Here is a 22,595-nt window from a genome sequence, read left to right as displayed (position 1 = left end):
ATACAGTATACCCCACATATACACCTCATATACCCCACATATATACCTCATATACCCCACATATACCCCACATATACCCCACATATACCCTTATATACCCACATATACCCCACATATACCCCACATATACCCCACATATACACCTCATATACCTCACATATACCCCACATATACCCCACATATACACCTCATATACACCTCATATACCCCACATATACCCCACATATACACCTCATATACCTCACATATACCCCACATATACCCCACATATACACCTCATATACCCCACATATACCCCACATATACACCTCATATACACCACATATACCCCACATATACCTCACATACACCCCACATATACCCCACATATACCCCACATATATCCCACATATACCCCACATATACCCCATATATACTCCTCATATACCCCACATATACCCCTCATATATCCCACATATACCCCACATATATACCTCATATACCCCACATATATCCCACATATACCCCTCATATACCCCACATATACCCCACATATACCCCACATATACCCCACATATACCCCACATATACCCCTCATATACCCCACATATACCCCTTATATACCCCTCATATACCCCAATTTCCCAAGTTAATCCCTGCCAGCCCCAGGTCCAGCTCTCAGCAGAGGATCAGCAGCTGGGGCATGGAGCTTTGCTGTGAGGGTGACTGAGCTGCATCCATCTGAGTTCGTCCACTAGGGGGCCATGCTAGACTGAGCAGAGCTGAAGGGCTGACAGGGAGAAGCAGGATGACAGTGCTGGGCTCTGCACTCTAATAAACCCCAGCAGGATCATCTACAGCTGCACAGTGCACTGAGATAGGAGAAAGCTGCTGCAACAGATCCCCAGTGCTACAGCCCTGTGCCTGCAAGGAAGCTGGGGGACTGGGAGACCCCAATACTGCTGGATTGTGTAGAAGCTGCTGAACAAGCTCACCACCCTCCAAGCGGAATCTGTGCTCCATCCATCCCAGAGCAGCCCTCCCAGCCGGGTGAGTTCTCCACTACTTCTGCTTCTGCTTTGCTGATTCCTTGCAGCACCCTGGACAGCGCTCATGTATCCTGCCCATTGCTGACAATGGGATCCTCCACATCCAGCATGGGATGTCCAATAGGAATGCATGACAGCTGGCATCTAAGTGGCCATGGCATTAAGGTTGGAGGCGAGAAGTGTTACCTGCTATGTGGCTGGAGAGGATAGATCCATGACAGGCTGCCTATAGTGGTATCTTATACTGGGCACTATATCCATGGGCACTATATCCATGGGCACTATAGTGGTATCCTATACTGGGCACTATATCCATGGGCACTATAGTGGTATCCTATACTGGGCACTATATCCATGGGCACTATAGTGGTATCCTATACTGGGCACTATATCCATGGGCACTATAGTGGTATCCTATACTGGGCACTATATCCATGGGCACTATAGTTGTATCCTATACTGGGCACTATATCCATGGGCACTATAGTGGTATCCTATACTGGGCACTATATCCATGGGCACTATATCCATGGGCACTATAGTTGTATCCTATAATGGGCACTATATCCATGGGCACTATAGTTGTATCCTATAATGGGCACTATATCCATGGGCACTATATCCATGGGCACTATAGTTGTATTCTATACTGGGCACTATATCCATGGACACTATAGTTGTATCCTATAATGGGCACTATATCCATGGAAGAGTTAGGCTGCTACATTGTATCACATTGCATTGTTATTATTGAATGTTATTCTTACTTTATCATAATATTGTCTTTAGAATTTGTGTAATTTCAGTAAATATCCCCCAGTCTGATCCCCCCTATAACTCCAGTCACATCCACTGTATTCAAGTTTCTATTCAGCTAATAGGATATATGAGGGGGATAGAAAGCAATTTACTATAGAGATAGATAGAGATAGCTGGCAGCAGCTGAAGGAGAGTTTCATATTGATCCAATCTGCTCCAAAATGCTGAGAGAGAAGCAGAAAAAACTGCACCAGGTCTGTGCTCTCTACTTCTCTATGTGTATAGTCAGTCTGTGCTCTCTACTTCTCTATGTGTATAGTCAGTCTGTGCTCTCTACTTCTCTATGTGTATAGTCAGTCTGTGCTCTCTACTTCTCTATGTGTATAGTCAGTCTGTGCTCTCTACTTCTCTATGTGTATAGTCAGTCTGTGCTCTCTACTTCTCTATGTGTATAGTCAGTCTGTGCTCTCTACTTCTCTATGTGTATAGTCAGTCTGTGCTCTCTACTTCTCTATGTAGTCAGCTGTGTTAGATAGCGGCTGAACGATTGCTGGATAGGGGGGTATACAGTATACAGGTCCCGGAGAGCCGGATAGGGGGATATACAGTATACAGGTCCCTTCTCTGCTATGGAGAGCCGGATAGGGGGGATATACAGTATACAGGTCCCGGAGAGCCGGATAGGGGGGATATGCAGTATACAGGTCCCTTCTCTGCTATGGAGAGCCGGATAGGGGGGATATACAGTATACAGGTCCCGGAGAGCCGGATAAGGGGGATATACAGTATACAGGTCCCGGAGAGCCGGATAGGGGGGATATACAGTATACAGGTCCCTTCTCTGCTATGGAGAGCCGGATAGGGGGGATATAAGGTATACAGGTCCCGGAGAGCCGGATAGGGGGGATATACAGTATACAGGTCCCTTATCTGCTATGGTGAGCCGGATAGGTGCATATACAGCATACAGGTCCCTTCTGTGTTATGGTGAGCCGGATAGGGGGGATATACAGTATACAGGTCCCTTCTCTGCTATGGTGAGCCGGATAGGTGCATATACAGCATACAGGTCCCTTCTCTGCTATGGTGAGCCGAATAGGTGCATATACAGCATACAGGTCCCTTCTGTGTTATGGTGAGCCGAATAGGTGCATATACAGCATACAGGTCCCTTCTCTGCTATGGTGAGCCGAATAGGTGCATATACAGCATACAGGTCCCTTCTGTGTTATGGTGAGCCGCATAGGTGCATATACAGTATACAGGTCCCTTCTCTGTTATGGTGAGCCGGATAGGTGCATATACAGCATACAGGTCCCTTCTGTGTTATGGTGAGCCGCATAGGGGGGATATACAGTATACAGGTCCCTTCTGTGTTATGGTGAGCTGGATAGGTGCATATACAGTATACAGGTCCCTTCTGTGTTATGGTGAGCTGGATAGCTGAATATACAGCATACAGGTCCCTTCTCTGCTATGGTGAGCTGGATAGGTGCATATACAGCATACAGGTCCCTTCTGTGTTATGGTGAGCTGGATAGGTGCATATACCGCATACAGGTCCCTTCTGTGTTATGGTGAGCTGGATAGCTGAATATACAGTATACAGGTCCCTTCTGTGTTATGGTGAGCCGGATAGGTGCATATACAGCATACAGGTCCCTTCTGTGTTATGGTGAACTGGATAGGTGCATATACAGCATACAGGTCCCTTCTGTGTTATGGTGAGCCGGATAGGTGCATATACAGCATACAGGTCCCTTCTCTGCTATGGTGAGCCGGATAGGTGCATATACAGCATACAGGTCCCTTCTCTGCTATGGTGAGCTGGATAGGTGCATATACAGCATACAGGTCCCTTCTCTGCTATGGTGAGCTGGATAGGTGCATATACAGCATACAGGTCCCTTCTGTGTTATGGTGAGCCGCATAGGGGGGATATACAGCATACAGGTCCCTTCTGTGTTATGGTGAGCTGGATAGGTGCATATACAGCATACAGGTCCCTTCTGTGTTATGGTGAGCTGGATAGGTGCATATACAGCATACAGGTCCCTTCTCTGCTATGGTGAGCTGGATAGGTGCATATACAGCATACAGGTCCCTTCTGTGTTATGGTGAGCTGGATAGGTGCATATACAGCATACAGGTCCCTTCTCTGCTATGGTGAGCTGGATAGGTGCATATACAGCATACAGGTCCCTTCTGTGTTATGGTGAGCTGGATAGGTGCATATACAGCATACAGGTCCCTTCTCTGCTATGGTGAGCTGGATAGGTGCATATACAGCATACAGGTCCCTTCTGTGTTATGGTGAGCCGCATAGGTGCATATACAGTATACAGGTCCCTTCTGTGTTATGGTGAGCCGGATAGGTGCATATACAGCATACAGGTCCCTTCTCTGCTATGGTGAGCTGGATAGGTGCATATACCGCATACAGGTCCCTTCTGTGTTATGGTGAGCCGGATAGGTGCATATACAGCATACAGGTCCCTTCTCTGCTATGGTGAGCCGGATAGGTGCATATACAGCATACAGGTCCCTTCTGTGTTATGGTGAGCCGGATAGGTGCATATACCGCATACAGGTCCCTTCTGTGTTATGGTGAGCCGCATAGGGGGGATATACAGCATACAGGTCCCTTCTGTGTTATGGTGAGCCGGATAGGTGCATATACCGCATACAGGTCCCTTCTGTGTTATGGTGAGCCGCATAGGGGGGATATACAGCATACAGGTCCCTTCTGTGTTATGGTGAGCCGGATAGGTGCATATACAGCATACAGGTCCCTTCTGTGTTATGGTGAGCCGGATAGGTGCATATACAGCATACAGGTCCCTTCTGTGTTATGGTGAGCCGGATAGGTGCATATACAGCATACAGGTGACTTGTTTGCTCTGGACTTTGATCATGGTAGCACAAGCACTTTGCACATTCAGAAACCCATCTGGACATCATTCTCTTTATGTTAGGAGCTCCTTGTTGCTGGTCTAACCTTCCCGGCTATGGGTAGAGTGTTTATTACAGTGCACTGATGCCGGGGTTGTCTCATCCCTAATATCCTGTATATGGCAGATAGCTGGCTCCCTGTCATCAGACTTGGCTCTGCACATAATCATTGCACATCTGAATATTCATCAGGGCATCTCTCAGGCCTATTCATTACATTGACAATGTAACATGCCCGCTCTTCCTCTAGTTTTGAAGGTGACTTGATATCTGTGAGATGATATATAGAACATGTAGCGGTGTAATCGGAGGGAAGTGAATGAATGAATGAGAAGTTATGGGATATGGAGAGAAGCCTCCCATCCTTCATTCTGCCTTCTCCATTCTCAGACTTAGGAAGGAAACAGCAGGGAACCACTAAGAACCTCTCCTGACTAATTGCAGAAGATAATGGGAGCGACGGATGGTGATATTCAGATTACATTTATATTCAAGTGTTTGGAGGTAAAGGATCGGGCACTACCCCGGGCTCTGATGGTGGATGGAATGGGATTAGATGGTCTTACTGGTTGTCCTCCCAGGACTTTGCTCTCTGAATTTCTTGCACCATTGGATGAATATAACATTCTGTGCACTGAGCTCCTGTGTATGGAAAGTCTCATTGATAATACTGGGATACAGCTGGACCACATGTATAGGGAATGGAGGATGATGGGAGGAGTAGTCACTAGCACATGGCATGTATACTCCTACTACAGGCAATGGGTAGCAGAGAATGACTGCAAATTACACATCCTTCAATAGCAACGGCAAATTCTGATTTAAAATTTATAGCAAAATCATCTTATACTTCCCGATGGTTTCTCCATTATCTGATGTGGAATAAAGCAATAAAGCAGGTTCTAGAAAACGAAGTCTGACTATTCCTCCAAGCGTTCATCCAATGGGAATATGGCCTGTACTCCCAGTCATCTGTCCTGTAATGGTCTGTACTCCCAGTCCGCTGTGTCCTGTAATGGTCTGTACTCCCAGTCCTGTGTGTCCTGTAATGGTCTGTACTCCCAGTCCGCTGTGTCCTGTAATGGTCTGTAATCCCAGTCCGCTGTGTCCTGTAATGGTCTGTACTCCCAGTCCTGTGTGTCCTGTAATGGTCTGTACTCCCAGTCCACTGTGTCCTGTAATGGTCTGTAATCCCAGTCCGCTGTGTCCTGTAATGGTCTGTACTCCCAGTCCGCTGTGTCCTGTAATGGTCTGTACTCCCAGTCCGCTGTGTCCTGTAATGGTCTGTACTCCCAGTCCTGTGTGTCCTGTAATGGTCTGTACTCCCAGTCCGCTGTGTCCTGTAATGGTCTGTACTCCCAGTCCGCTGTGTCCTGTAATGGTCTGTAATCCCAGTCCTGTGTGTCCTGTAATGGTCTGTACTCCCAGTCCGGTGTGTCCTGTAATGGTCTGTACTCCCAGTCATCTGTCCTGTAATGGTCTGTACTCCTAGTCCGCTGTGTCCTGTAATGGTCTGTACTCCCAGTCCGCTGTGTCCTGTAATGGTCTGTACTCCCAGTCCGCTGTGTCCTGTAATGGTCTGTACTCCCAGTCCTGTGTGTCCTGTAATGGTCTGTACTCCCAGTCCTGTGTGTCCTGTAATGGTCTGTACTCCCAGTCCGCTGTGTCCTGTAATGGTCTGTACTCCCAGTCCGCTGTGTCCTGTAATGGTCTGTAATCCCAGTCCTGTGTGTCCTGTAATGGTCTGTACTCCCAGTCCGGTGTGTCCTGTAATGGTCTGTACTCCCAGTCATCTGTCCTGTAATGGTCTGTACTCCCAGTCCTGTGTGTCCTGTAATGGTCTGCACTCCCAGTCCGCTGTGTCCTGTAATGGTCTGTAATCCCAGTCCTGTGTGTCCTGTAATGGTCTGTACTCCCAGTCCGCTGTGTCCTGTAATGGTCTGTACTCCTAGTCCGCTGTGTCCTGTAATGGTCTGTACTCCCAGTCCGCTGTGTCCTGTAATGGTCTGTACTCCCAGTCCGCTGTGTCCTGTAATGGTCTGTACTCCCAGTCCTGTGTGTCCTGTAATAGTCTGTACTCCCAGTCCGCTGTGTCCTGTAATGGTCTGTACTCTCAGTCCGGTGTGTCCTGTAATGGTCTGTACTCCCAGTCCTGTGTGTCCTGTAATGGTCTGTACTCCCAGTCCGCTGTGTCCTGTAATGGTCTGTACTCCCAGTCCTGTGTGTCCTGTAATGGTCTGTACTCCCAGTCCGCTGTGTCCTGTAATGGTCTGTACTCCCAGTCCTGTGTGTCCTGTAATGGTCTGTACTCCCAGTCCTGTGTGTCCTGTAATGGTCTGTACTCCCAGTCCGCTGTGTCCTGTAATGGTCTGTACTCCCAGTCCGCTGTGTCCTGTAATGGTCTGTAATCCCAGTCCTGTGTGTCCTGTAATGGTCTGTACTCCCAGTCCGGTGTGTCCTGTAATGGTCTGTACTCCCAGTCATCTGTCCTGTAATGGTCTGTACTCCCAGTCCTGTGTGTCCTGTAATGGTCTGCACTCCCAGTCCGCTGTGTCCTGTAATGGTCTGTAATCCCAGTCCTGTGTGTCCTGTAATGGTCTGTACTCCCAGTCCGCTGTGTCCTGTAATGGTCTGTACTCCTAGTCCGCTGTGTCCTGTAATGGTCTGTACTCCCAGTCCGCTGTGTCCTGTAATGGTCTGTACTCCCAGTCCGCTGTGTCCTGTAATGGTCTGTACTCCCAGTCCGCTGTGTCCTGTAATGGTCTGTACTCCCAGTCCGCTGTGTCCTGTAATGGTCTGTACTCCCAGTCCTGTGTGTCCTGTAATGGTCTGTACTCCCAGTCCGCTGTGTCCTGTAATGGTCTGTAATCCCAGTCCGCTGTGTCCTGTAATGGTCTGTACTCCCAGTCCTGTGTGTCCTGTAATGGTCTGTACTCCCAGTCCACTGTGTCCTGTAATGGTCTGTAATCCCAGTCCGCTGTGTCCTGTAATGGTCTGTACTCCCAGTCCGCTGTGTCCTGTAATGGTCTGTACTCCCAGTCCGCTGTGTCCTGTAATGGTCTGTACTCCCAGTCCTGTGTGTCCTGTAATGGTCTGTACTCCCAGTCCTGTGTGTCCTGTAATGGTCTGTACTCCCAGTCCGCTGTGTCCTGTAATGGTCTGTACTCCCAGTCCGCTGTGTCCTGTAATGGTCTGTAATCCCAGTCCTGTGTGTCCTGTAATGGTCTGTACTCCCAGTCCGGTGTGTCCTGTAATGGTCTGTACTCCCAGTCATCTGTCCTGTAATGGTCTGTACTCCTAGTCCGCTGTGTCCTGTAATGGTCTGTACTCCCAGTCCGCTGTGTCCTGTAATGGTCTGTACTCCCAGTCCGCTGTGTCCTGTAATGGTCTGTACTCCCAGTCCTGTGTGTCCTGTAATGGTCTGTACTCCCAGTCCTGTGTGTCCTGTAATGGTCTGTACTCCCAGTCCGCTGTGTCCTGTAATGGTCTGTACTCCCAGTCCGCTGTGTCCTGTAATGGTCTGTAATCCCAGTCCTGTGTGTCCTGTAATGGTCTGTACTCCCAGTCCGGTGTGTCCTGTAATGGTCTGTACTCCCAGTCATCTGTCCTGTAATGGTCTGTACTCCCAGTCCTGTGTGTCCTGTAATGGTCTGCACTCCCAGTCCGCTGTGTCCTGTAATGGTCTGTAATCCCAGTCCTGTGTGTCCTGTAATGGTCTGTACTCCCAGTCCGCTGTGTCCTGTAATGGTCTGTACTCCCAGTCCGCTGTGTCCTGTAATGGTCTGTACTCCCAGTCCGCTGTGTCCTGTAATGGTCTGTACTCCCAGTCCTGTGTGTCCTGTAATGGTCTGTACTCCCAGTCCGCTGTGTCCTGTAATGGTCTGTACTCCCAGTCCGCTGTGTCCTGTAATGGTCTGTACTCCCAGTCCGCTGTGTCCTGTAATGGTCTGTACTCCCAGTCCTGTGTGTCCTGTAATAGTCTGTACTCCCAGTCCGCTGTGTCCTGTAATGGTCTGTACTCTCAGTCCGGTGTGTCCTGTAATGGTCTGTACTCCCAGTCCTGTGTGTCCTGTAATGGTCTGTACTCCCAGTCCGCTGTGTCCTGTAATGGTCTGTACTCCCAGTCCTGTGTGTTCTGTAATGGTCTGTACTCCCAGTCCTGTGTGTCCTGTAATGGTCTGTACTCCCAGTCCTGTGTGTCCTGTAATGGTCTGTACTCCCAGTCCGCTGTGTCCTGTAATGGTCTGTACTCCCAGTCCGCTGTGTCCTGTAATGGTCTGTAATCCCAGTCCGCTGTGTCCTGTAATGGTCTGTACTCCCAGTCCGCTGTGTCCTGTAATGGTCTGTACTCCCAGTCCTGTGTGTCCTGTAATGGTCTGTACTCCCAGTCCGCTGTGTCCTGTAATGGTCTGTACTCCCAGTCCTGTGTGTTCTGTAATGGTCTGTACTCCCAGTCCTGTGTGTCCTGTAATGGTCTGTACTCCCAGTCCTGTGTGTCCTGTAATGGTCTGTACTCCCAGTCCGCTGTGTCCTGTAATGGTCTGTACTCCCAGTCCGCTGTGTCCTGTAATGGTCTGTAATCCCAGTCCGCTGTGTCCTGTAATGGTCTGTACTCCCAGTCCGCTGTGTCCTGTAATGGTCTGTACTCCCAGTCCTGTGTGTCCTGTAATGGTCTGTACTCCCAGTCCGCTGTGTCCTGTAATGGTCTGTACTCCCAGTCCGCTGTGTCCTGTAATGGTCTGTACTCCCAGTCACTCTACTCTGCTGCCTGTATACTGGAGCTATAGTAGCCTTGGTGTATGCCTCCGCCTTCTGTATACATGGCTATCCTCCCGCCTTCTGTATACATGGCTATCCTCCCGCCTTCTGTATACATGGCTACCCTCCCGCCTTCTGTATACATGGCTATCCTCCCGCCCTCTGTATACATGGCTATCCTCCCGCCCTCTGTATACATGGCTATCCTCCCGCCTTCTGTATACATGGCTATCCTTCAGCCCTCTGTATACATGGCTATCCTCCCGCCCTCTGTATACATGGCTACCTTCCCGCCTTCTGTATACATGGCTATCCTCCCGCCCTGTATACATGGCTATCCTCCCTCCCTCTGTATACATGGCTATCCTCCCGCCTTCTGTATACATGGCTATCTTTCCGCCCTCTGTATACATGGCTATCCTCCCGCCCTCTGTATACATGGCTATCCTCCCGCCCTCTGTATACATGGCTACTCTCCCGCCTTCTGTATACATGGCTATCTTCCCGCCCTGTATACATGGCTATCCTCCTGCCCTCTGTATACATGGCTATCCTCCCGCCTTCTGTATACATGGCTATCCTTCCGCCCTGTGTATACATGGCTATCCTCCCGCCCTCTGTATACATGGCTATCCTCCCGCCCTCTGTATACATGGCTATCCTCTCGCCCTCTGTATACATGGCTATCCTCCCGCCTTCTGTATACATGGCTATCCTCCCGCCCTCTGTATACATGGCTATCCTCCCGCCCTCTGTATACATGGCTATCCTCCCCCCCTCTGTATACATGGCTATCCTCCCGCCTTCTGTATACATGGCTATCCTTCTGCCCTCTGTATACATGGCTATCCTCCCGCCCTCTGTATACATGGCTATCCTTCCGCCCTCTGTATACATGGCTATCCTCACTCCCCTGTAGACAGCATAATCTTTTCCGCCAGTCCCAGCATCCTCTTCCTCTTTAGTCACAGACTCCTTTGTTCTCTCTCTGATTTTGTGATGGAGCGCTGTCTGGATACTTTCCTCCGCCGTTCCCGTCTTTTCTCCTTTGTCCTCAGTTCATTAAGTCGCAGTAGATTAAGGACATGAAATAATATAGTTACTCGCTCCTTTCTCGCAGATTTATTTTGCTGGTAACTGCAGGAATAAATATTATGCTGTGAACTAGAACTGAGAGAACCTGCTTCCCGGCTCCGTGTTTTCCTGCCGCTTCCCTGTGATATGATGAGAGGAGGGAACGTCCCGGCCGTGAGAAATACGTCCGATTCCTTCTGCCTCCAAAAGTAATAAACAAAAACAGATCTGTGCGAGTGATTGTTCTGTATAATAACAGATGTACGGAAACTGTCTGCAAGTATATAGCAGGGAAAAGATTAGTATAGATATCCCGGGCCCGGACTCCATCACCATCACTGTGTATGGAGCAGCACTCAGCAGGTTACTGTACTGTGTATGGGGCAGCACTCAGCAGGTTACTGTACTGTGTATGGGGCAGCACTCAGCAGGTTACTGTACTGTGTATGGGGCAGCGCTCAGCAGGTTACTGTACTGTGTATGGGGCAGCACTCAGCAGGTTACTGTACTGTGTATGGGGCAGCGCTCAGCAGGTTACTGTACTGTGTATGGAGCAGCACTCAGCAGGTTACTGTACTGTGTATGGGGCAGTGCTCAGCAGGTTACTGTACTGTGTATGGGGCAGTGCTCAGCAGGTTACTGTACTGTGTAGGGGGCAGCACTCAGCAGGTTACTGTACTGTGTATGGGGCAGCACGCAGCAGGTTACTGTACTGTGTATGGAGCAGCACTCAGCAGGTTACTGTACTGTGTATGGGGCAGCGCTCAGCAGGTTACTGTACTGTGTATGGGGCAGCGCTCAGCAGGTTACTGTACTGTGTATGGGGCAGCACTCAGCAGGTTACTGTACTGTGTATGGGGCAGCGCTCAGCAGGTTACTGTACTGTGTATGGGGCAGTGCTCAGCAGGTTACTGTACTGTGTATGGGGCAGCGCTCAGCAGGTTACTGTACTGTGTATGGGGCAGCACTCAGCAGGTTACTGTACTGTGTATGGGGCATCGCTCAGCAGGTTACTGTACTGTGTATGGGAGAGCACTCAGCAGGTTACTGTACTGTGTATGGGGCAGCACTCAGCAGGTTACTGTACTGTGTATGGGGCAGCACTCAGCAGGTTTCTGTACTGTGTATGGGGCAGCACTCAGCAGGTTACTGTACTGTGTATGGGGCAGCACTCAGCAGGTTACTGTACTGTGTATGGGGCATCGCTCAGCAGGTTACTGTACTGTGTATGGGGCAGCGCTCAGCAGGTTACTGTACTGTGTATGGAGCAGCGCTCAGCAGGTTACTGTACTGTGTATGGGACAGTGCTCAGCAGGTTACTGTACTGTGTATGGGGCAGCACTCAGCAGGTTACTGTACTGTGTATGGGGAAGCGCTGATGTCAGCTGACACTCTGCTCTGCACAGACTGGTTCAGTGAAGATGAATGCTGATTGGTCAGCAGCTGTGCACCCCCCTGTGCACCCCTTGTATACGCCCCTGTGCTGTAGATGAGTAAATAACTGATATAAGGCTATGTTAGATGTATCCTCATCGACAAGAGTACAGTCACTTAAATCGGCCGGCCCACATGACTTGAATCTGAATCTGATTTGCCAGTACAGGAGCAGGGACATCTATAAAGACAGATGTCCCTGCTCCTGTGTACTGAGGAGTCATTATAGCAGTCCCTGTCATTATAGGAGTCATTATAGGAGTCCCTGTCATTATAGGAGTCCCTGTCATTATAGGAGTCCCTGTCATTATAGGAATCCCTGTCATTATAGGAGTCAATATAGGAGTCCCTGTCAGTATAGGAGTCCCTGTCAGTATAGGAGTCCCTGTCATTATAGGAGTCAGTATAGGAGTCCCTGTCATTATAGGAGTCAGTATAGGAGTCCCTGTCATTATAGGAGTCAGTATAGGAGTCCCTGTCATTATAGGAGTCAGTATAGGAGTCCCTGTCATTATAGGAGTCAGTATAGGAGTCCCTGTCATTATAGGCGTCCCTGTCAGTATAGGCGTCCCTGTCAGTATAGGAGTCCCTGTCATTATAGGAGTCCCTGTCATTATAGGAATCCCTGTCATTATAGGAGTCAGTATAGGAGTCCCTGTCATTATAGGCGTCCCTGTCAGTATAGGCGTCCCTGTCATTATAGGAGTCCCTGTCATTATAGGAGTCCCTGTCATTATAGGAATCCCTGTCATTATAGGAGTCAATATAGGAGTCCCTGTCAGTATAGGAGTCCCTGTCAGTATAGGAGTCCCTGTCCTTATAGGAGTCCCTGTCCTTATAGGAGTCCCTGTCCTTATAGGAGTCCCTGTCCTTATAGGAGTCCCTGTCCTTATAGGAGTCCCTGTCCTTATAGGAGTCCCTGTCAGTATAAGCGTCCCTGTCAGTATAGGAGTCCCTGTCATTATAGGAGTCCCTGTCAGTATAGGAGTCCCTGTCAGTATAGGCGTCCCTGTCAGTATAGGAGTCCCTGTCATTATAGGAGTCCCTGTCATTATAGGAGTCCCTGTCAGTATAGGAGTCCCTGTCAGTCCATTTGGATCATGAAAATTGGGGTAAATTTGCAGCGAATTCAATTAGTTTAGAATAAATTTCTGAATTTCTGGAGACTGTTACTTTTTTCCTGAAATCCCTTTAAGGACTTCCATGGTGATATAGTTTGTAAGACTGAGACGAGTCTCTCCTATTATCCCGCAGCGCTGACCCCGAGGTAAGAAAACTCCCAGGAGGCCGCAGACAATTTTCCTTGTGGAACTGTCAATCAGCATTAATCCCCGGATCAGCGAGCGGCCATGAGATCCAGTGAGTGTAACCTGTAATAATATTACACTCCAGGAATATATCCGGCCACAGCCGACCCTTCATGGAGGTCACATGACACAGTGGCTGCTATTATACTGGAGAATCCTGGAGGTGAAGCTTCAGGCTCCCTGTTACAGATATAGTCGCTGGGTATGGAGGAGACCTGAGTATTGATCACTGATGTAATCCTAGTTATAGGGACTCGGCTATCTGTGTTCTATCTATATGTCCCTTGTTATGATATTGACTCCCTATGCTGCTCATTACGGGGTCATTGCATCTGACGCAGCTCCAGCTCTGCTTAATCTTTCTCCTGCTCTGATCTTCAAGACTCTGCACAATGCTCAGATAACAACCAATCACAGCTCAGCTTTTACACCTAGGAAGTTCCCTTTAAATATACAGGCCTATTATCACCCCCTCCCCCCCCCCATTGACCCTTTTGTGAATATTGGTAATATGGTCTGTCCATCACTGTACTTCATTCCCTCAGAACCCAGGGGTGAACGCCATCCTGACCCGGGGGATGGCCTGTATAATGGGAATGCTGCATATGTTCTGGGTTTGGGCAGGCAACATTTAAAGGGGTACTCCAGTGGAAAACAATGTCTTGAAATATTTGTTAGTTGTTGTCAAAGATTTGTAATTTACTTCTATTTAAAAATCTCCAGTCTTCCAGTACTTATCAGCTGCTGTATGTCCTGCGGGTAGTAGTGTATACTCTCTGGTCTGACACAGTGCTCTCTGCTGCCACCTCTGTCCATGTCAGGAACTGTCCAGAGCAGGAGAGGTTTTCTATGGGGATTTGCTGCTGCTCTGGACAGTTCCTGACATGGACAGAGGTGGCAGCAGAGAGCACTGTGTCAGACTGTACACGGCCGCCTCATTCTTCGTAACCTTTTTTCTATTTATATACTTGAAGAAGATTTCGGGGATTGGTGTAATCTCTTTGCCATTGATTTGCTCTATCTTCAGCTTTTATCTGTTTTTTACATAATTTGCTTTTTTTTATGGCTTGAGGGTTGTGCGGCCGGTGCGAATACATTACACTACAGAAGTCTTAGAATTTTAGATGTGGAAATCTGCTGATTGTGAAAGGAAACGTTGCGGTGAAGCTGAGATGAATGGCGGCACGAGCGCCGGAGCCGCGATGGATGAGTGACCTTCTAGAATATTGGAAAGGACTTCAATAGGGCGGATGATGATTAGAGAAGCCGGTAACAGGTTTAAGGGTCTGCGGGGAATACAAGTCAATGCTGTAATTTATTATACATAGGAATTGGTATTCAATACGGCCCTGTCCATTAAGAGAAGGCTGCAAATTAGGTGGACGGACGGACACAACTGAGCATCTACACACTGTATATAATGTAGGGGGACAATAGGGGGGATAGGGGGCGATAATATCATAGGGGTAAGATAAGGGGCTATAGTATCATAGGGGTAAGATAGGGGGTTATAATATCATAGGGGTAAGATAAGGGGTTATAATATCATAGGGGTAAGATAAGGGGTTATAGTATCATAGGGGTAAGATAGGGGGTTATAATATCATAGGGGTAAGATAAGGGGCTATAGTATCATAGGGGTAAGATAGGGGGTTATAATATCATAGGGGTAAGATAAGGGGTTATAGTATCATAGGGGTAAGATAGGGGGTTATAATATCATAGGGGTAAGATAAGGGGTTATAGTATCATAGGGGTAAGATAGGGGGTTATAACATTATAGGGGTAAGATAGGGGGTTATAACATTATAGGGGTAAGATAGGGGCTATAGTATCATAGGGGTAAGATAAGGGGTTATAGTATCATAGGGGTAAGATAGGGGGTTATAATATCATAGGGGTAAGATAGGGGCTATAGTATCATAGGGGTAAGATAAGGGGCGATGGTATCATAGGGGTAAGATAGGGGGTTATAACATTATAGGGGTAAGATAGGGGCTATAGTATCATAGGGGTAAGATAACGGGTTATAGTATCATAGGGGTAAGATAGGGGGTTATAGTATCATAGGGGTAAGATAAGGGGTTATAGTATCATATGGGTAAGATAGGGGCTATAGTATCATAGGGGTAAGATAAGGGGCGATAGTATCATAGGGGTAAGATAGGGGGCGATAGTATCATAGGGGTAAGATAGGGGGCGATAGTATCATAGGGGTAAGATAAGGGATTATAGTATCATAGGGGTAAGATAAGGGGCTATAGTATCATAGGGGTAAGATAAGGGGCTATAGTATCATAGGGGTAAGATAAGGGGTTATAGTATCATAGGGGTAAGATAGGGGCTATAGTATCATAGGGGTAAGATAAGGGGTTATAGTATCATAGGGGTAAGATAGGGGCTATAGTATCATTGGGAGATATAGGGGGCAATAGTATCAGAGATTATAATACCTTTCACGTGCTGGTCTTGTATCTTATACATCACTTATATATACGCTGGTAACAGAAGCTGCAGATTGTGCGCCAGCTGCCGCCATAACTTGTTACATCAGGTCCAAAAGCCGTTGTTTGTTGGCAGTGTAAGGGCCCTATTCCACCGGACGATTATCTTTCAGATTATCGTTAAATCGTTCGAATCTAAACGATAATCGTTCGGTTGAAATGCAGTTAACGATAAACGACCGAACGAGAAATCGTTGATCGCTTTATAAGACCTGGACCTATTTTTATCGTTGCTCGTTTGCAAAACGTTCACAAATCGTTCACATTGAATAAGACATCGTTCAGTCGTTCGCAATAGATACGAACGCAAAAGCGAATAAATAGCGAAGAAAAAACTATCGCAATTACGATCATAAGTAACAATTATCGTTCCATGGAAATGAGTAAACGTTTTCAGGTCTTTCGCAATAGTGGTCGTTTGAGATCGTTAATGATTATGCAAACGATAATCGTCCGGTGGAATAGGGCCCTAAAGTGGTAAAAAAATTTTTTATTTTTTTTTGGGGAAGGAATAGGGCGTTTTTTGGAGTCCAGTAAGACAACTAATACTAAACTCACACTAGACAGTCTAAGGCTATGTTCCCACTTTGTAAGACACCGTCCGGAGGATCTTTACCGCTGCTGTATTCGGATGTGGGCTCATCCGTGCACACCCACATCTGATTTCCCCGCTGCACACAATGGAGCGTGTGGCCGGAGCAGCACGCTCCGTTGTGAGAACTGACAGGTTCTCTGCGGCCGCTATTCACTGAATAGTGACATGTCAGTTTCTTGTGGCGCCGCTAGGGATCCTGGCCGGAGTGTATACTATGTGTATGTAGATACTGTATGTACTATGTGTATACACTCCGGCTGGGATTCCATAGAAGGCAGCACTATGTAAGCGATGTAGCAATCATGGGCGTTGTTGCAAATATGCAACAACGGCCGTGATTACTACGTAGCTTACGTAGTGTGAACATAGGTGCATCAGATGTATGAGACAGCCTAGGGCACCATCTTTGGACTGTCTAGTCTGCACTCTCTGTGTATTGATAAGTCAGGGCCGCTGTGCTTCGCCGATGCTACACCATTATTCCGCTATAATTTGCAGCATGTAGTCAGTTCCCCTGCAGCGCCTCCACAGGGAATATAAAGCATTGCATGGTGTCCAATGACATCAATGGGCTGGTTGTGTAATGTATAGACTTGTGTCCTCCAAAGAAGCAGTTTCTCTTTGTGGCCCCTCTGCACCCTATGGGGGGGGGGGGGGGGGTGTTACTATATCTATATGTGGCCGAATATAATATCTGAACATGGGTGGGTTGTGTGAAAACGGAGTAAACAATTCTTTTCAATGCCGCCATATGTCATTAATATGTGACAGCTTGTAACTGATAACCGCCTGCCGCCACATTATACTGATGGACACGTAACTAGCCTTCTCTCCCAGCCCACCCACCATTGCCTGCTAGGAGACATAGGCTGCTAATAGCGTCACATTAATTATAACAAAGGCGACGATCCATCCTCCTGTCGACAAGACGCCAAGCAGCGGCCGGCATGTTTACTGGGAGTGATCCATAGTTGGCCATCTCCTATCTCTCCATAACATGAAAGGTTGAAGGGATCTGATTACAATATATTACCATCTGTTCTGCAGCTTATTCAGCAGACGCTGCAGAGGATTTCCATATTGTAGTTGGGAGTTCAGCAGTTTCCGTATCACATAGAGTGTGGAGCCATAAAGCAGAGGTTAGCACGCGAGGCTGCCCTCTGCTGTGTGGTCTGCATTTCCTGTCAGCCGCCACCGGCAGCTGCTGTCCCTCCTCCCCATTAACCCTGCGGCATTTGGTTTGAAGTTAACGAAGCCCTGGCAAGCGAGAACATCACTGATTGATCAGCTGATCGATGCCTCCCTCTGCTCATTTAATTTAATCAGCGATCAATTAGCGCTGGTGCAGTAATTGTGGGAATACTCCAATGTCCAGCGAAGCTTTTGAGCTGTTGCCAAAGTGAACATGTCAGGACATGTGCCAACCACTGCCAGCTCAATCTGGCTTCTGCATCGCTTCATATCAGAGGAAATGGCTTCACGAAAGGGAAATGTCTCTGGTTCCAGGCTCCTAAATGAAATGTTAATGCTCAGAATAAGGGGAAGTTGCATTACGGTCTTCATGCCAGGAACGCGCCCAACCCAAGTGCCAAACATCTCCATGGGGACCCACTGCAAGACGGAGACCAGAAGCGTGCCAAACGTCTCCATGGGGACCCGCTGCGAGATGGAGACCAGAAGTGTGCCAAACGTCTCCATGGGGACCCGCTGCGAGATGGAGACCAGAAGCATGCCCTTTAGGTCTCTGTCTGGTTGGCATACCATATACTGCAGGAATTGAAGTACAGTATAGTATAGAGTAGGAGACTATGCACCTCCATCTTATGGCATCCTTTAAAATGGATAACTCTAGGGGGGGGGCTTCTCCTGTAGGACATCGCCAAACTGGTGTATAAGTTATAAATGGTGTCAGCAGAGATGCCAAACTGTTGGGGTTCAGTAACATTCTCTGAACCTCCCTGTGGCTGCTGAAGCATATATACCGCCCTAAGGAGTCCTCAAAAACAATGATTCAGCCTATGGCATCAAATTTTTGAAGCCATGGGGGAGTCAAATGGTGAGCGTTCAGGTTCGGAGAAAAGCAACTTTTGGAATCCCTTCGAGTCAATGTTGAACCCTTGAAAGCCTTGGAACATGACTGGGGATTACAGATCAAACCAAAGGATGAGTAAATGGGTCACGTCCCTTCTGGGAGGGATTCTGGCTGGTCAAATAAACCTCAATCGTGGTTTAAGGCTCTTTAAGGGTTGAACATTCATTTAAAGGAATGTGCCCTCCAAGAGGTGACAGTAAAAAAGCTAATTTAGATAATCTGGTCCATGGCATGGACAGCTGGATGGAGCCCATAACCAAGGGAGGTGACAGCGTACTGTATATTGTTTGGGTCCCATCTGATGACTTTCGATCAGATTGTGCCCTAAGAATATCAATTGTGCATGTATAATAGAATAATAATTTATCCTCCCATATGTCTATATGACTACTGGTGACAAACGCCCGTGTACAACACCCAACACATTCATCTGGGAAACAGATCTGCAATGAGAGATGCCATTGTAGCCTATGGGTGACAAATCCATCAAAGTGATGCCTAACAATGACATCAATCACCCATTGGCTCCAATGGCATCTGTTTAATGGACAAAAAATATCCTGAGGTAGTCATAGGTAATCACTGGACAGATTGCATATTAGTCTATGGGTGATGGATGACAATGACCGACATCCATCACAGTCTCCAAAAGGAGGGAAAGAACGCGATGTGATCCCCCGACATGTGTATGTTTATCTTTACTACAAGTCATTGTCTCATATTAATGGGAATCTATTGTTCTCTGTGGCCCATGCAGTTATATGCAGCTCAGGTAAGAGGCCGTCCCCATAGTAATACAACAGCTAGAATAAAAAATACAGTCAAAAAGAGTGCACAGGAATGGCTAGTGAGGGGGCCACTACCGATGGGGCGATGGTGGGGCACTTGGGAGGTTTCCTCTAGGCATGACATCACATAGTCCCAGCCCTCTCCTGTTTTGTCTGGACCAATGAACATATGAGACATTCCCTTAGGGGCTGGACCTATAAACAGCCACACCCCCTTCTTGTTATATAGCCCCAACCCTGCCAGCCAGAGAGGTGATATATAGAGAGGTGATATATAGAGAGGTGATATATAGAGAGGTGATATATATAAAGAGAGATGATATATAGAGATGACATATAGGTGATATATAGAGAGATGTAATACATAGAGAGGTTATATATATTGAGATGATATATAGAGAGAGATGATATAGAGGTGATATATAGAGAGATGTGATATATAGAGAGGTTATATATATAGAAAGAGATGATATAGAGGTGATATATAGAGAGATGTGATATATAGAGGTGAAGTATATATTGAGATGATATATAGATATATATATATATATATATATATATATATAGATATATATTATATATATATATATCATCAAGGTGATTCTCTCCATTGACCAGTCATATTGATTCTATCATTTCCTCTCCGCACCTGTTAGTCCCTTTCTCTTCCTTCCAGCTCTCTCATTATTGGCATCCACCAAACATCTGCCTGTCCGCCGCTGTCAGAACCTTCCTGTCTCTGCCATGACTAAGTCTATCAGCTGCATAAGAGTCATGGAGATGTGTTTGCCGTTTCTGCAGAAGGGTTTGATGCCGGTGAATGAAATCTGCCGCTAATAGCAAATCACCGGATTAAAGTGTTTTCACCCACAATTTCATGTTTTGCAAAGTACAATGTGGCCTGGAGGCGAACGTTTCCTCCCACTGACGGACGGCAAGCGCGAACGTTTCCTCCTACTGATGGGCGGCAAGAACGTCCTCTCCAAGAATCCCATTCCTTCCTGTAATGCCTCGGCTGCTGCCTCGGCGCCGGTTTGGTCGGGTTTCTAGATGACTCGGACTGTGAAGGTCTTATCGCTCAGGTGGGAACGTCCCCAAACGTTGTGTTATAATAGTTACTTACCACACAATCAGGACACTGGAATCTTATAGTCTTATTAGACAATATGGATTGTCCCGTCCTGATATTAGCGCGCGCCTGATAATTGCTGCTTTGCATAATCCCCATGTGCGGCGGCTTATATACCGAGAACCGTGTGACGGGGATTTAGCGGATTAAAATTTGGGAAAACACAAGAGACAAAACCTGAGTGTAGAGCTGGACTGCTGATCTGGTGGCCGCTATGTAGATTACAGTCTACAGTCTGGTGGCCGCTATGTAGGTTACAGTCTACAGTCTGGCGGCCGCTATGTAGGTTACAGTATACAGTTTGGTGGCCGCTATGTAGATTACAGTCTACAGTCTGGTGGCCGCTATGTAGGTTACAGTCTACAGTCTGGTGGCCGCTATGTAGGTTACAGTCTACAGTCTGGTGGCCGCTATGTAGGTTACAGTCTGGTGGCCGCTATGTAGATTACAGTATACAGTCTGGTGGCCGCTATGTAGGTTACAGTCTACAGTCTGGTGGCCGCTATGTAGGTTACAGTATACAGTCTGGTGGCCGCTATGTAGGTTACAGTCTACAGTCTGGTGGCCGCTATGTAGGTTACAGTATACAGTCTGGTGGCCGCTATGTAGGTTACAGTATACAGTCTGGTGGCCGCTATGTAGATTACAGTATACAGTCTGGTGGCCGCTATGTAGGTTACAGTCTACAGTCTGGTGGCCGCTATGTAGGTTACAGTCTACAGTCTGGCGGCCGCTATGTAGGTTACAGTATACAGTTTGGTGGCCGCTATGTAGATTACAGTCTACAGTCTGGTGGCCGCTATGTAGATTACAGTCTACAGTCTGGTGGCCGCTATGTAGGTTACAGTCTACAGTCTGGTGGCCGCTATGTAGGTTACAGTCTGGTGGCCGCTATGTAGGTTACAGTATACAGTCTGGTGGCCGCTATGTAGGTTACAGTCTACAGTCTGGTGGCCGCTATGTAGGTTACAGTATACAGTCTGGTGGCCGCTATGTAGGTTACAGTCTACAGTCTGGTGGCCGCTATGTAGGTTACAGTATACAGTCTGGTGGCCGCTATGTAGGTTACAGTATACAGTCTGGTGGCCGCTATGTAGATTACAGTATACAGTCTGGTGGCCGCTATGTAGGTTACAGTCTACAGTCTGGTGGCCGCTATGTAGGTTACAGTCTGGTGGCCGCTATGTAGGTTGCAATCTACAGTCTGGCGGCCGCTATGTAGGTTACAGTCTACAGTCTGGTGGCCGCTATGTAGGTTACAGTCTACAGTCTGGTGGCCGCTATGTAATTACAGTATACAGTCTGGTGGCCGCTATGTAGGTTACAGTCTACAGTCTGGTGGCCGCTATGTAGGTTACAGTCTACAGTCTGGTGGCCGCTATGTAGATTACAGTATACAGTCTGGTGGCCGCTATGTAGGTTACAGTCTACAGTCTGGTGGCCGCTATGTAGGTTACAGTCTACAGTCTGGTGGCCGCTATGTAGATTACAGTCTACAGTCTGCCGGCCGCTATGTAGGTTAGTCTACAGTCTACAGTCTGGCGGCCACTATGTAGGTTACAGTCTACAGTCTGGCGGCCGCTATGTAGATTACAGTATACAGTCTGGCGGCCGCTATGTAGGTTACAGTCTGGTGGCCGCTATGTAGGTTACAGTCTGGTGGCCGCTATGTAGGTTACAGTCTGGTGGCCGCTATGTAGGTTGCAGTCTACAGTCTGGCAGCCGCTATGTAGGTTACAGTTTACAGTCTGGTGGCCGCTATGTAGATTACAGTCTACAGTCTGGTGGCCGCTATGTAGGTTACAGTATACAGTCTGGCGGCTATGTAGGTTACAGTCTGGTGGCCGCTATGTAGGTTGCAGTCTACAGTCTGGTGGCCGCTATGTAGGTTACAGTTTACAGTCTGGTGGCCGCTATGTAGGTTACAGTTTACAGTCTGGTGGCCGCTATGTAGGTTACAGTATACAGTCTGGTGGCCGCTATGTAGGTTACAGTCTGGTGGCCGCTATGTAGGTTACAGTCTGGTGGCCGCTATGTAGGTTACAGTATACAGTCTGGTGGCCGCTATGTAGGTTACAGTATACAGTCTGGTGGCCGCTATGTAGGTTACAGTCTGGTGGCCGCTATGTAGGTTACAGTTTACAGTCTGGTGGCTGCTATGTAGGTTACAGTCTA

The 22,595-nt window shown here is 47.7% G+C and overlaps 1 protein-coding gene across 1 annotated transcript in view; it reads left to right on the top strand.

The window, feature by feature from the left end:
• The first annotated feature begins 865 nt into the window (after nucleotides 1-865).
• The window catches only part of TNR (tenascin R), a 306,854-nt gene continuing 285,124 nt past the window's right edge, over nucleotides 866-22,595 (top strand). Inside the window, exon 1 of the mRNA XM_069981701.1 lies at nucleotides 866-1,029. The gene's annotated coding sequence lies outside the window, so the exon portion shown is untranslated. The remainder of the gene's footprint in view (nucleotides 1,030-22,595) is intronic.

The sequence above is a fragment of the Dendropsophus ebraccatus genome, chromosome 8 (genome assembly GCF_027789765.1).
Source record: "Dendropsophus ebraccatus isolate aDenEbr1 chromosome 8, aDenEbr1.pat, whole genome shotgun sequence".
Lineage (NCBI taxonomy): Eukaryota > Metazoa > Chordata > Amphibia > Anura > Hylidae > Dendropsophus > Dendropsophus ebraccatus.
The sequence above is the reverse complement of the archived record's forward strand: the minus strand, read 5'-3'. Positions and strand labels throughout refer to the sequence as shown.